This window comes from Mustelus asterias, unplaced genomic scaffold (genome assembly GCF_964213995.1).
Source record: "Mustelus asterias unplaced genomic scaffold, sMusAst1.hap1.1 HAP1_SCAFFOLD_171, whole genome shotgun sequence".
Lineage (NCBI taxonomy): Eukaryota > Metazoa > Chordata > Chondrichthyes > Carcharhiniformes > Triakidae > Mustelus > Mustelus asterias.
In genome coordinates this window covers 701250-716923 of record NW_027590177.1, presented here as the reverse complement: position 1 = coordinate 716923, position 15674 = coordinate 701250, and the positions used below count along the sequence as shown (strand labels likewise).

Below are 15674 nucleotides of genomic sequence, written 5' to 3'. Positions count from 1 at the left end.
ATCCGCAGTGTGCGGCTTCTGTAACCAGTGATATTGCTGCCAATGGGACACTGTGTGCTGGGAACGCCCCTCTGAGTCATTGTGACGGCACAATGGAGCCTTGCCTCAATCACCCAATGGCAATCACTCTGCTCCGCGGTGACGTCTCCGGGTTCAGGCGCGCGGACCCGGGAGCCCCGCCCCCACCCATTGTTCCCCAGTCTGTCCATTCCACACATTGTTAGTCCAGTCATTCAGACAATTTCAATTCCACTCCGTTATTTTCCAGTTCTGTTCCTGTCCCGCCTGGGGTCACATCGACTCCATCTTTCCTACTCCTGAAGGAGCGCTGTCAGTTCTGGGTTACTAGTCCATAAAAGATGTAAAAGATTCTCCAGCTCTCTTTACCCCTATCCAACTTGTGGACAGTTCTTACTCAGTATTATTTCTCCCAAGCCCTTAATTGTCCCAATCCATTATATGATCCATTTTACTGTAATTTTCCTCACTTTGTGAGCATGTGCATTGTGTTTAATTGGATCCTGATTGTTTTGAACTCAGTTTCTCTGGAGTGTGTTTCAATGCCTTGATGATGTCACAATGTTGTCTCAACCCCCTGGCCACATTAGCCATTTCATCTCCTGCTGTGTCTCAAGTAGCTGTGTGTGTTTGGGACCCGCTCTTCACTCCATCTCACCATGACTTTAGGCTTGCTATTTTTCACATGTAACAAATCACATCTGTACACTCACTCCAGTATCGTAAATTCATGTCACACTCTCAGAAGTGCTGATGAAAAGATCAAAGTGAGTGTCTGTCTTTCTTATCTCCCCCTGTTATGGTGCTGATATTTCATGTCGTGGCCGGGCTTTCAAATGTGGATTTCTTTAAAACAAAGTTCATGGATGTAGAAACGTTTCAGAGACCAAGTATTATGCTGGTTTTCCACTGATTTACAACTCAGCTCATACAAAGAGCTCACAAAGAACAAAGAACAGTACAGCACAGGAAACAGGCCCTTCGGCCCTCCAAGCCTGTGCCGCTCCTTGGTCCAACAAGACCAATCGTTTGTATCCCTCCATTCCCAGGCTGCTCCTGTAACTATCCAGGTAAGTCTTAAACGATGTCAGCGTGCCTGCCTCCACCACCCTACTTGGCAGCGCATTCCAGGCCCCCACCACCCTCTGTGTAAAAAACATCCCTCTAATATCTGAGTTATACTTCGCCCCTCTCACCTTGAGCCCGTGACCCCTCGTGAACGTCACTTCTGATCTGGGAAAAAGCTTCCCACCGTTCACCCTATCTATCCCCTTCATAATCTTGTACACCTCTGTTAGATCTCCCCTCATTCTCCGTCTTTCCAGGGAGAACAACCCCAGTTTACCCAATCTCTCCTCATAGCTAAGACCCTCCATACCAGGCAACATCCTGGGAAACCTTCTCTGCACTCTCTCTAACGCCTCCACGTCCTTCTGGTAGTGCGGCGACCAGAACTGGACGCAGTACTCCAAATGTGGCCTAACCAGCGTTCTATACAGCTGCATCATCAGACTCCAGCTTTTATACTCTATACCTCGTCCTATAAAGGCAAGCATACCATATGCCTTCTTCACCACCTTCTCCACCTGTGTTGCCACGTTCAAGGATTTGTGGACTTGCACACCTAGGTCCCTCTGTGTTTCTATACTCCTGATGACTCTGCCATTTATTGTATAACTCCTCCCTACATTATTTCTTCCAAAATGCATCACTTCGCATTTATCCGATTAAACTCCATCTGCCACCTCTCCGCCCAATTTTCCAGCCTATCTATATCCTGCTGTATTGCCCGACAATGCTCTTCGCTATCCGCAAGTCCAGCCATCTTCGTGTCATCCGCAAACTTGCTGATTACACCAGTTACACCTTCTTCCAAATCATTTATATATATCAGAAATAGCAGAGGTCCCAGTACAGAGCCCTGCGGAACACCACTGGTCACAGACCTCCAGCCGGAAAAAGACCCTTCGACCACTACCCTCTGTCTCCTATGGCCAAGCCAGTTCTCCACCCATCTAGCCACTTCTCCTTGTATCCCATGAGCCTTAACCTTCTTAACCAACCTGCCATGTGGGACTTTGTCAAATGCCTTACTGAAATCCATATAGACGACATCCACGGCCCTTCCTTCATCAACCGTTTTTGTCACTTCCTCAAAAAACTCCACCAAATTTGTAAGGCACGACCTCCCTCTTACAAAACCATGCTGTCTGTCACTAATGAGATTGTTCCGTTCTAAATGCACATACATCCTGTCTCTAAGAATCCTCTCCAACAACTTCCCTACCACGGACGTCAAGCTCACCGGCCTATAATTTCCTGGGTTATCCCTGCTACCCTTCTTAAACAACGGGACCACATTCGCTATCCTCCAATCCTCAGGGACCTCACCCGTGTCCAAAGAAGCGACAAAGATTTCCGTCAGAGGCCCAGCAATTTCACCTCTCGTCTCCCTGAGCAGTCGAGGATAGATGCCATCAGGCCCTGGGGCTTTGTCAGTTTTAATGTTCCCTCAAAAACCTAACACTTCCTCTCTTGTAATGGAGATTTTCTCTAACGGGTCAACACCTCCCTCCGAGACACTCTCGGTTAACACGCCCCTCTCCTTCGTGAATACCGATGCAAAGTATTCATTTAGGATCGCCCCTATTCCCTTGGGTTCTAAGCATAATTCCCCTCCTTTGTCCCTGAGAGGTCCGATTTTCTCCCTGACAACTCTTTTGTTCCTAACGTATGAATAGAATGCCTTAGGATTCTCTTTAATCCTGCCTGCCAAGAACATCTCGTGACCTCTTTTTGCCCTTCTAACTCCCCGTTTGAGTTCTTTCCTACTCTCTCTGTATTCCTCCAGAGCTCCATCTGTTTTCTGTTGCCTGGACTTAACATACGCCTCCCTTTTCATGTTAATCAGATCCTCAATTTCCCTGGTTATCCACGGCTCTCGAATCCTAGCTTTCCTATCTTTCCTTTTTACAGGCACATGCCTATCCTGCAGCCTTATCAATGGTTCCTTAAAAGACTCCCACATGCCAGATGCGGACTTACCCTCGAACATCCTCTCCCAATCAACATCCACCAATTCCTGCCTAATCCGGCTATAGTTAGCCTTCCCCCAATTTAGCACCCTGCCCGTAGGACAGCACTCATCCTTGTCAATTACTATCCTAAAGTTAACAGAGTTGTGGTCACTATTTGCCCACATGTTCCCCTACCGAAACTTTGACGACCTGACCGGGCTCATTTCCCAGAACTAGGTCCAGTATAGCCCCCTCTCTAGTCGGGCTATCTACATACTGTTCCAAAGAACCTTCCAGTACGCATTTTACAAATTCCTCCCCGTCCGGACCCCCAGCTCTAAGCACAGTCCAGCCAGGGAAATTAAAGTCCCCCACTACAACAACCCTATTTTTTCTGCACCTATCCAGAATCTCCTGACATATCCTTTCCTCCACTTCCCGTGGGCCGAGAGGTGGTCTGTAGTACACCCCCAGCATAGTGACTGCACCCTTCCTGTTTCTGAGTTCCACCCACAGCGACTCAGTACATGACCCCTCTAAGTTGTCTACCCTCTGCACCACGGTAATATGCTCCTTAACTAATATCGCTACTCCCCCACCTTTTTTAGCCCCTCCTCTGTCTCGCCTAAAACACTTATACCCCGGAATATTCAGCTGCCAGTCCTGTCCTTCTTTTAACCAAGTTTCCGTCACCGCAACCACATCCAAATTCCGCATAAGCATTAAGGCCCTAAGTTCGTCTGTTTTACCCGTTACGCTCCTTGCATTGAAGCAGATGCACTCCAGACCTCCAGGCCCACTCAGGTCATCCTCCTCCAGAGTGCTCCTCTTCTTAGCTAGCCTTGCCCTGGCCCCCAGCTCAACCCCAGCCTCAGTATTTACTGACCTACTGTTTTGTTCCCCACCCCCCTGCCACACTAGTTTAAATCCTGCCGAAACACTCTCGCAAAACTCCCAGCCAGGATATTTGCTCCCTTCCAGTTAAGGTGTAACCCATCCTTTCTATACAGTTGCCATCCTGACTTGAAGATTTCCCAGTTATCTGTGAATTTAAAACCCTCCCTCTTGCACCAGTCCTTTAGCCACGCGTTCAACTGTAGAATCTCCCTGTTCTGAGCCTCACTTGCACTAGACAACGGGAGCAGTCCAGAGATTGCTACCCTGGAGGCCTTACTTTTTAGCCTAGCACCCAACTCCCTGAATTTCTCTCGTATGACCCCCCTGCTCTTCCTACCTACATCATTTTCACCAATGTGTATAATCACATCCGTTTGACTACCTTCCTTTTTAAATATGCTTCCTACCCTCTCGGAGACATCCAGTACCCCGGCACCAGGGAGGCAGACTACCATCCTGGATTCTCGTTCACTCCCACAGAACCGCCTGTCCGTGCCTCTAACCATTGCGTCCCCCACAACTATCGCTCTCCTAAACCGCTTCTTTCCCTTCCGGACCCTTGAGCCTGTCTCCGTGGAGGCGATCTGGTCCTCGTGGCTTACCCCTGGAGGGTCATCCCCCTCCACAGAATCCAAAACAAGATACCTATTTTGGAGGGGGACAACCACAGGGGATCCCTCCACAGACTGCTCACTCCCTTCCCTTCTCCCATCTGTTGCCCATCCCTTTCTTTTATGGGAGACTGCCACTGGGGTACTTTCTGGCACATCACCCTTCTGACTATTACCCCTCCTAACTGTGACCCACGTGTCTTCCTTCTGAGACCCCGTGTCACTACCTGACTATAACTTTTATCTATTAATCTCTCATTTGCCCTAACTAAACTGAGTTCATCGAGCCTCAGCTCCAGCTCCCTTACACGATCCTTCAGGAGTTGCAGTTCCACGCATCTGGCACAGATATGGACTTCCGGGAGGCAAGTTGTCTCCAGGAACTCCCACATCCCACACCGAATGCAGTATACTGGCCTCCCACTCATACCAGCCATGTCCTTTTTAGTTTTTGGGAGATAAAACAAAAAAGGGGGTGCAACAGAAGAAAAACAAACAACCTTCCTCGCCTTCGCCGAAGCCCTGTGAGCCAAAGCCCTCACAGAGACAGTAATTCTGTTGAATACGTGCTTTATTGCCCAGGCCTGGTCCAGGGGCGTCAGAGAATAATTTGGGGCAGCCAAACTATTCTAAATTCCATTGCTTCCAATATTACAATTATACAACTTTCAAAAATCATTTCCCCACCCACTTTGCTCACCCAGCCAGACATCAGCCAATCATTATTCGTCTAGATTATTTACCTTGGCCAGTAACATGTCACTCTCTGGCAGCGTGAGAATACATAGGTCCATAAATTCAAAAGTGCTTTTCCACTGTGTCCGAGCAATTCTTTATCGGGAAACGGTATGCTCTTATTCATTCAATTGTCTGGGAAGCTTGTACTGTCTGGAGCCAACACTGATAAGAGTTTTTTTTTGCTTAACTCAGTAGCTGTATTGTTTTCAAAGAATGTGGTTCTTCTTACATAGCTATATACCATCATGCCTTAGAGTGTCATTAGCCAAGGTGTATGATTTTAATACAGAATATATGTTATCAAAAATACATGTTTAAATTCACTAACAATGGTTATATGTATTTCTATGCAAACAGTACCTGTGTAACTCCAGGTACTTTGTGATTCTTCTTGAATATATTCACTCTAAATTAACCTATTCTGATCTATTAGTCTTTTCGTCCCAGGTTGTCCTGAACCCCCTCGAACAATGGACAAGGATGTAAATATCTCCCAGAGAAAGTGATCAACTTATTCATCCCATCGACACATTCCAGACTTTCACTGGAATGAACCAGGATTCCACATTGATATATTCCATTCAACCTCACCCACAGTGAGCTATTCCAATTTCTTTGTTCTCCAGGACAATATATTCACAATATCTTTAAAACAGAAATTAAACATTCCCATTTGATTTCAGGTATTAACATATTCTGTTAGTTTGTTCTTTATTGTCAATGTCAGGCTGGGGTTGTTCCTCTTGGAGCAAAGGAGGTTGAGGGGAGATTTGATAGAGGTGGACAAGATTCTGACAGGTTTAGATAAGGTGGACAAAGAAAAGCTGTTCCCATTCGCTGATGGAACAAGGACGAGGGGGACACAGATTTAAGGTTTTGGATCAGAGATGCAGTGGGGGGATGTGAGGAAGAATATTTTGATGCAGTGAATGATAATGACCTGGAACTCGCTGCCTACGAGGGTGGAGGAAGTGGAGACAATAAACAATTACAAAGGAAATTGGATGGGCATTGGGGGGTTTCAAACAGAAATAGTGACTATCTCTTAATTTCCTAACACCCGGTCACTCTGTGATCCTTGTGAAATTTGAAACCAGGTATTCGCAACAAGACTCAAAGAGCATCAGCCCACTGGAGGCAAAGCCATGAGACCGGCCAGTCCAGCAGAAAGAAACCCTCCGACCCTCCCCATTGACCAACTGTGAGAATGAACAAAATGCAGTTCTGGATGGAATTGAGAGCAGAAACAATGACAGCAGAATCCAACCCCTGGAATCACTCGTGAACTTGTTGGTGTCTCAACAGATGGGATGAAAGACTGAATATCTTCTCACACAGAGCAGCTGAACGGTCTCTCCCCAGTGTGAACTCGCTGGTGTATCCGCAGGTTCGATAACCGAGTGAATCCCTTCCCACACTGAGAGCAGGTGAACGGTTTCTCCCCAATGTGAACTCGCTGGTGTGTCAGCAGGCTGGATGAATTACAGAAACCCTTCCCACACTGAGAGCAGGTGAATGGCCTCTCCCCAGTGTGAACTCGCTGGTGCATCTGCAGGCGGGAGGACCCAGTGAATCCCTTCCCACATTGAGAGCAGGTGAATGGCCTCTCCCCAGTGTGAACTCGCTTGTGTCTCTGCAGGTGGGATGACTGAGTGAATCCCTCCCCACATCGAGAGCAGGTAAAGGGCCTCTCCCCGGTGTGAACTCGTTGGTGTTTCCGCAGGTCGGAAGACCGAATGAATCCCTTCCCACACTGAGAGCAGGTGAACGGCCTCTCCCCAGTGTGAATGCGCTCATGGACCAGCAGGTCAGAAGATCGAGTGAATCCCTCCCCACACTGAGAACACGTGAATGGCCTCTCCCCAGTGTGAACTCGCTGGTGTCTCCGCGGGTGGGATGACTGAGTGAATCTCTTCCCACACTGAGAGCAGATGAACGGCCGCTGCCCAGTGTGGATGAGCCGATGAGCTTCCAGCTGAGAGGGGGCTCTGTATCTCTTGCCACAGTCTGCACATTTCCATGGTTTCTCCATGGTGCAGGTGTCCTTGCCTCTCTCTTGGGTGGACAATCAGTTGAAGCCTCGTCCACACACAGAACACAGGTACAGTCTCTCCCCGCTGTGAATGGTGTGATATTTATTCAGACTGTGTAACTGGTTAAAGCTCTTTAGTCAGTGCATTGGAACACTCTCACTCGAGTGTGGCAGTGTGTTGATGCTTTTCCAGTCACACTGACATTTCAAATCGACAGACCGGACAATCATTTCTCCTTCTGGATTCAAAGTCCGATGATATTCAGCTCCCAAGAAATATGACTCTGCCACGTCGAGACGTGACGTTTGAGATTTCGGCCTGTGATTCCTCTTTTAATATCCTGTAAAATGAGTTTACAAAAGTCATCAGTGTCAGTACAGGATAGAAATTCAGAACAGACAATTCTAGTTTCTATGGAAGATTCTTTCATATACCAGTCCCAAAAAGCTGTAAATCTCCATCCATATCTATGGATTCTATTTAAAAATGAAAGTGGATGGGCACTTGAAGGAAATAAAGTTGCAGGAGAATGGGATATAGAGTGGTAATGGGACTGGAATGTTATACAGAGAGTCAGCATGGACTCGAGTTACCGAATGGATTCCTTCTGTGCTGTAATGACTTTATGACTGGAAATGTATAACATCGCTACAGCATCATATTACAATGCAAGAGCTGTAAATCTCCATCCCACACACTCTCCCTCGATTCTCACTCTGCTGTATCTAATATTCACCCTCCCAATTCTCCTGTAGGTGCTGATTGATAGATCCATGCTCACTGCTTCCTGTCCTGGACAGAGAGAGCTGGAAATCTCCATGCAGGCTGCCAGACAGATATATGTCTATCTGACTGGACTAACAATGTGTGGAAAATACCGACTGGATTCACTTCATTTCCCTTCAGTTGCTGCAAGTCCCCAATTTCCCCCAGAATGAGAAAAGAAATGGAAAGGGGGAGAAAAGAAAGTGTTTTACCCACAGATGTTGGCCTCTTTTAAGGTCAAACCAAATAAACAAACTCAAGTTAAATCAGGACAAAGTAAAAGGGGCAGCTCCCCAAAAGGAGGGGGAACAGCCCAAACAAAAATCAAAGTACAAAGGAAACTTAAAAACATCAAATCATAGTGTGATTATTCGGGTCGATAACGCACCCCAACCCCTGCGGTGCCCAACGGGGGCAGAAGGCGTCAACCGTGCCTGTAGACACCGCATGTTCCCTCTCCAGGGACACCTGGCCGTGAACGTAGCCGCAGTAGAGGGGCAGACAGTCAGGATGGACGGCCCCCTCGATCGCCCGCAGCCTGGACCGGTAAATGGCGCGCTTCGCCAGGCCCAGGAGCAGGTTCACGAGGAGGTCACCATCCCGACCCGCCCCTCTCTGCGTGGGTTTTCCTCCGGGTGCTCCGGTTTCCTCCCACAGTCCAAAGATATGTGGGTTAGGTTGATTGCTATGCTAAAAAAATTGCCCCTTAGTGTCCTGGGATGCGTAGATTAGAGGGATTAGCGGGTAAAATATGTAGGGATATGGGGGTAGGGCCTGGGTGGGATTGTGGTCGGTGCAGACTCGATGGGCCGAATGGCCTCTCTCTGTGCTGTAGGGTTTCTATGATTCTATTGTCCCTCTGAAGACAGAGGTTCTGAACCAGCCCCTGAAACCACGCCCATTGTGACCCGTCACCGACAGCAGCGCATGCGCTCTCCTTCCCCGCTGAAACAAGATGGCGGCCAATAACCGGGGCCTGTTCCCGAGATAAAACACCAGGTTAAAGTCCAACAGGTTTATTTGGTAGCAAAAGCCACACAAGCTTTCGAGGCTCGAAGCCCCTTCTTCAGGTGAGTGGGAATTCTGTTCACAAACAGAACTTATAAAGACACAGACTCAATTTACATGAATAATGGTTGGAATGCGAATACTTACAACTAATCCAGTCTTTAAGAAACAAAACAATGTGAGTGGAGAGAGCATCAAGACAGGCTAAAAAGATGTGTATTGTCTCCAGACAAGACAGCCAGTGAAACTCTGCAGGTCCACGCAACTGTGGGGGTTACAGATAGTGTGACATGAACCCAATATCCCGGTTGAGGCCGTCCTTGTGTGTGCGGAACTTGGCTATCAGTTTCTGCTCAGCGACTCTGCGCTGTCGTGTGTCGCGAAGGCCGCCTTGGAGAACGCTTACCCGAATATCAGAGGCCGAATGCCCGTGACCGCTGAAGTGTTCCCCAACAGGAAGAGAACAGTCTTGCCTGGTGATTGTCGAGCGGTGTTCATTCATCCGTTGTCGCAGCGTCTGCATAGTTTCCCCAATGTACCATGCCTCGGGACATCCTTTCTTGCAGCGTATCAGGTAGACAACGTTGGCCGAGTTGCAAGAGTATGTACCGTGTACCTGGTGGATGGTGTTCTCACGTGAGATGATGGCATCTGTGTCGATGATCCGGCACGTCTTGCAGAGGTTGCTGTGGCAGGGTTGTGTGGTGTCATGGTCACTGTTCTCCTGAAGGCTGGGTAGTTTGCTGCGGACAATGGTCTGTTTGAGGTTGTGCGGTTGTTTGAAGGCAAGAAGTGGGGGTGTGGGGATGGCCTTGGCGAGATGTTCGTCTTCATCAATGACATGTTGAAGGCTCCGGAGGAGATGCCGTAGCTTCTCCGCTCCGGGGAAGTACTGGACAACGAAGGGTACTCTGTCCACTGTGTCCCGTGTTTGTCTTCTGAGGAGGTCGGTGCGGTTTTTCGCTGTGGCGCGTTGGAACTGTTGATCAATGAGTCTAGCGCCATATCCTGTTCTTATGAGGGCATCTTTCAGCATCTGGAGGTGTCTGTTGCGATCCTCCTCATCCGAGCAGATCCTGTGTATACGGAGGGCTTGTCCGTAGGGGATGGCTTCTTAAACGTGTTTAGGGTGGAAGCTGGAGAAGTGGAGCATCGTGAGGTTATCCGTGGGCTTGCGGTACAGTGAGGTGCTGAGGTGACCGTCCTTAATGGAGATGCGCGTGTCCAAGAATGCAACCGATTCCAGAGAGTAGTCTATGGTGAGCCTGATGGTGGGATGGAACTTGTTGATGTCATCATAGAGTTGTTTCAGTGATTGTTCACCATGAGTCCAAAGGAAGAAAATGTCATCGATGTATCTAGTGTATAGCATCGGTTGAAGGTCCCGTGCGGTGAAGAAGTCTTCTTCGAACCTGTGCATGAAGATGTTGGCATATTGAGGTGCGAATTTGGTCCCCATGGCTGTTCCGTGTTCGCCAAGGCCATCCCCACACCCCCACTTCTTGCCTTCAAACAACCGCACAACCTCAAACAGACCATTGTCCGCAGCAAACTACCCAGCCTTCAGGAGAACAGTGACCAAGACACCACACAACCCTGCCACAGCAACCTCTGCAAGACGTGCCGGATCATCGACACAGATGCCATCATCTCACGTGAGAACACCATCCACCAGGTACACGGTACATACTCTTGCAACTCGGCCAACGTTGTCTACCTGATACGCTGCAAGAAAGGATGTCCCGAGGCATGGTACATTGGGGAAACTATGCAGACGCTGCGACAACGGATGAATGAACACCGCTCGACAATCACCAGGCAAGACTGTTCTCTTCCTGTTGGGGAACACTTCAGCGGTCACGGGCATTCGGCCTCTGATATTCGGGTAAGCGTTCTCCAAGGCGGCCTTCGCGACACACGACAGCGCAGAGTCGCTGAGCAGAAACTGATAGCCAAGTTCCGCACACACAAGGACGGCCTCAACCGGGATATTGGGTTCATGTCACACTATTTGTAACCCCCACAGTTGCGTGGACCTGCAGAGTTTCACTGGCTGTCTTGTCTGGAGACAATACACATCTTTTTAGCCTGTCTTGATGCTCTCTCCACTCACATTGTTTTGTTTCTTAAAGACTGGATTAGTTGTAAGTATTCGCATTCCAACCATTATTCATGTAAATTGAGTCTGTGTCTTTATAAGTTCTGTTTGTGAACAGAATTCCCACTCACCTGAAGAAGGGGCTTCGAGCCTCGAAAGCTTGTGTGGCTTTTGCTACCAAATAAACCTGTTGGACTTTAACCTGGTGTTGTTAAACTTCTTACTGTGTTTACCCCAGTCCAACGCCGGCATCTCCACATCCCGAGATAAAAGCCTTGGAGCTGTAAACCCAGGACCTGCAGGGTCTTATTCGGGCCGTGCGGCCTACAGAGGATGTTTGTGAAGCCATAGCTCCCTCCCTGCCCCGACTCCCGGCTCCATTTCTCCCGCAGCGCCACCGACTCACCCGTTAAAAAAAGCCGCTCCCGCACTCACAGGTCTCTGGGCAAAGTGATACTGCGCACGCTCCAGATATAGCATTGCGCCTGCGCAATAGGCTCCTGTGGAATGAATAGGCCACTTTCACACCCGCAGGGCCACCTGGGACTTAACGGCGTCATTGTCAAAGATCAACAATAGAAAATTATCTTGTGCAATTAAGATCAATTAATTTTTAAAAATGCATTCCTCGGAATTTGTGCGCTGCCATTCTCTATTTCTAAAATTGATTTAAACCAGTGCTCGCCTGTGGGAATACCTCGAGTTTTTAAAACTTTTCCCACTGGTTTCCTCCCCTCTCTCTGCTCTCCCGAAGGTGCTCATACTGGTTGGGTAAATCCCACAGAGACAGGTTTCTTTCACTTTCTTTCTCCTGATGCTGAATATTCTGTTTTATGGAACGATACATCACAGATGGAAACCATTTGGCACATCCTGCCCAGTCGGGCAGTCTTTAAGATCTGTCCAATTAATCCCACAGCCCTGCTGGCAGAGTGAGAACGATATCTATATGTACTACAGCAATGCAGGAGGTGAATGGAAAATGTTTTCCAGTTGCATACCTCTCAGACACACTCATCCCTAGAAAGATAAATTGGCCTGTGTACTAAGAACAAAGAAAATTGCAGCACAGGAACAGGCCCTTCGGCACTCCAAGCCTGCACCGACCATACTGCCTGACTTAACTAAAACCCACTACCCTTCCAGGGACCATATCCCTCTATTCCCATCTGATTCATGTACTTGTCAAGACGCCCCTTAAAAGTCAATACCGTATCTGCTTCCACTACCTCCCCCGGCAATGAATTCCAGGCACCCACCACTCTCTGTGTAAAACATCTGCCTCGTACATCTCTTTTAAACTTTACCCCTCGCACCTTAAACCTATTCCCCCGAGTAATTGACTCTTCCACCCTGGGAAAAAGCTTCTGACTATCCACTCTGTCCATGCCTCTCATAATCTTGTAGACTTCTATCAGGTCTCCCCTCAACCTCCGTCGCTCAAGTGAGAACAAACCAAGTTTCTCCAACCTCTCCTCATAGCTAATGCCCTCCATACCAGGCAACATCCTGGTAAATCTTTTCTGGACCCTCTCGAAAGCCTCCACATCCTTCTGGTAGTGTGGCAACCAGAATTGAACACAATGTTCCAAGTGCGGCCTAACTAAAGGTTCTATAAAGCTGCAACATGACTTGCCAATTTTTAAACTCAATGCCCCAGCCGATGAAGGCAGGCATGCCGTATGTCTTCTTGATGACCTTCTACACCTGCATTGCCACTTTCAGTGATCTGTCCACCTGTACACCCCAATCCCTTTGCCTATCAATATTGTTAAGGGTTCTGCCATTTACTGTATATTTCCTATCTGTATTAGACCTTCCAAAATGCATTACGTCACGTGTCTGGATTAAACTCCATCTGCCATCTCTCCACCCAAGTCTCCAACCGATCTATATCCTGCTGTATCCTCTGATAGTCCTCATCGCTATCCGCAAATCCACCAACCTCTGTGTCGTCCGCAAATTTTCTAATCAATCCAGTTACATTTTCCTCCAAATCATTTATATATATTATATATATCCTGTGTGAATTCGCTGTTGTGTCCAAAGACTGGATGGCCTAGCAAACTCCTTCCCACACAAGGAGCAGGTGAACGATCTCTCCCCAGTGTGAACTCGCTGATGTGCACTGAGGTTGGATGAACATGAGAACCCCTTTCCACAGGTGGAGCAGCTGAACGGCCTCTCCTCAGTGTGAATTTGCTGGTGTTAACAGCAGGTGGGATGAGATAGTGAATCCTTTCCCACACACAGAACAGATGAATGGCCTCTCTCCAATGTGACTGGTCTATGGTTTTCCAGCAAGTACGGATAATTGCATCCTTTCCCACAATCATCACATTTCCATGGTTTCTCCATTTTCCCAACCCCAATGAGACCGTGTCAATGGGTTTCCAACCGGGTGGATAATTGAATCCTTTACCACAATCCTCACATTTCCACGGTTTGTCCATGGTGCTGGTGTCCTTCTGTCTCTCCAGGTTGGATGATTAGTTGAAGCCTCATCCACATACACACCATGTGTATAGTTTCTCCCACTGTGAATGGTGTGATGTTTTTCAGGCTGTGTAACTGGTTAAAACTCTATCCACAGTCAGTTCACTGGAGCACTCTCACTTGGGTGTATGTGTGTGTCTCAGTTCTTTTTCTGTCACATTGAATTTTGAAATTTTCTTCCACTGACAAAACAGGGAACGATTTATCCCTCCACTGTCAAAAGCAATTATATTTAGGTCATGATGAATCGAATGGCTCTGTCAGACTTTGATGTGAAGTTTAGTTTGAGTTTCCTGTCTGTGAATCCTCCTCTTCTAGTTCCCTGCAAAAAGAGTTTTAAAAAACTGCTTCAGAACTGACAATTTCAGTTTCCACGAAACATTTCTCTATCACATTTATCTTGAGCTGTAATCCCCATCCCACACACTCTCTCTTGTCCCTGAGCTGAAATCAAACTCATTGCCCCATCTCCACTCTGAGCCCAGCTCCCTCTCCCTCCAGCTGGATTCAGTCCTCCAGACCATGTATAGATTGAGAGTACAATCAAGGAGTCAATTATTTTCCTTCCAAGTCAGGGGATGTGCAGCCCCACTGACTCTATTGTTACCACAATAGGCACATGTGCTCTGCTCACCAATGGAACACCACGGTGACCATTAACATGGGCCGGTTCCTGGGAAAGGCTCCATTTTATTTGTGCCACAGCACCAAGGGGAATTACCTCCTGCACAGGCACAAAGGTATCATCAGTCACAGAAAATAATTGCAGCTGGTCTCAAACCTCATTTTACCATTTGCTCTCAGACATTCCCAATTGAATTTTGAAATGCAAACTGAAATCTGCAATTATGGGGTAAATTAAAACACATTTTAATGGTCATTTTCAGAATGACTATTCCCGAGAATTAATTCCCAAGTCAGTAAATTAAAATTCTCATCAGCAATGTAGGCGGCACAGTGGCTAGCACTGGTGCCTCAGAGCTCCAGGGACCTGGGTTCAATTCCCAACTTGGGTCACTGTCCGTGTGGAGTCTGCCCATTCTCCCCATGTCTGTGTGGGTTTTCTCCAGATGCTCCAGTTTCCTCCTATCGTCCAAAGATATGCCAGTTAGGTGCATTGGCCACACTAAATTGCCCCTTAGTGTCCTGGGATGAGTAGGTGAGAGGGATTAGCAGGTTACATATGTGGGAATAGAGCATAGGTGTGATTGTTGTCGGTGCAGACTCGATGGTCCGACTAACCTCCTCCAGCCCTGTAGGGATCCTATGAAATACATTGGGAGAATTGCTATTTTAATGGGTATTTTCACAAATGCTATAAAATAATTTTTCAAAACAAATTAATATTTTCTTCAACAGATGATTAATAAATAAAAAGTATTTAATAAAACAACCACCCAGTGTGGGGCTCAGGATTCTAACCCAGGGTTTCTGAGCTCCAGGAACCACTAACTGAACCAGCCGGGAATGGTCTCCACAAAACTTCCCCAACTCCCTCCCGGGAAAAAGCTGCAAACCCGGGAGCTGCAGCTTTTTACTGGGGGTGTTGGGGCCTCCAGCGGGTGTTTGTGAATCCTCCCCGCCCACCTCCCAGGGTTTCCTTCCTTCCCAGAGATCAGAGTCCTCATTGATTTGAGGCCAAAGTGTAACCTCTTATTTATTGTCCCCCTCCCCCATCCTCTGATGTGAACCATCCTCCAGTGGCTGAGCCAGGATGGGGCCGTTAACCTGGGCCTGTTCCCGGGAGGGAGGGAGGGAGAAGCCCCGCAGCTGCAAACCAGGGAGCTGACAATGATTCTGAAGGGTTTGCGGATCCACAAAGTGTTTCCAAATCCTCCCAGCCACCGCCTAACGCTGACTCCGCTTCTCCGGGACAAACAAGCGCCAAGGACAGCAATGAGACTGCGCATGCTCCACATCACAATGCCCGGGGGCTGATTGACGGCAGCTCCGGACCAATAGGAAGAGGGGGCGGGGCTGGAGGACCGAGCAG

General features: G+C 48.0%; 1 protein-coding gene across 1 annotated transcript in view; it reads right to left on the bottom strand.

Annotated features, from left to right (window-relative positions):
• The window catches only part of LOC144485232 (uncharacterized), a 155905-nt gene that overhangs the window by 42181 nt on the left and 98050 nt on the right, over positions 1 to 15674 (bottom strand). The gene's annotated exons all lie outside the window — the stretch shown is intronic.